The sequence below is a fragment of the Pteropus vampyrus genome, unplaced genomic scaffold (assembly GCF_000151845.1).
Source record: "Pteropus vampyrus isolate Shadow unplaced genomic scaffold, Pvam_2.0 Scaffold87, whole genome shotgun sequence".
NCBI classification, from domain to species: Eukaryota; Metazoa; Chordata; class Mammalia; order Chiroptera; family Pteropodidae; genus Pteropus; species Pteropus vampyrus.
In genome coordinates this window covers 526,007-526,534 of record NW_011888868.1, presented here as the reverse complement: position 1 = coordinate 526,534, position 528 = coordinate 526,007, and positions in this window count along the sequence as shown.

The following is a 528-nucleotide window of genomic DNA, read 5'->3' as shown; positions in this document are numbered from 1 at the left end:
CTAACCCTAACCCTAACCCTAACCCTAACCCTAACCCTAACCCTAACCCTAACCCTAACCCTAACCCTAACCCTAACCCTAACTCTCACCCTCACCTGGGTCTTTTGTATCATGTTTCCAAGGGCTTTCTTGCTGACAAGCTTCAGTTTTCTGGATAAAGCAACCATCTGACCATCGGAAAGTTGGGAACCAGTGATGAAAGGAAATATTTATGGGATTTCTAAAATCTCAACCTTTTTAAGGATGGTCTTCTTAGAATGGAACAGGAGACCCCATCTTGAGTTTCACATGGTGTCATAGGAAACACTAGATGTAGGTTGGAGTTCCTTTTATTCCTCCTCTGTCTGCATAAGAGTTGGTTGTGCCCGCTTCTTGTCTGAGAATTAGGATTAAATGATACAGCTGGAAACAGAAGCCAATGCTTAAGCCAGAGATGACAAATGCTAGTATGTGTGCAATAGCTCAGCCCTCACCTGCCCATGGCAGACATACACAATCAATCACCACAATGTCTATGCAGTCCCTGGA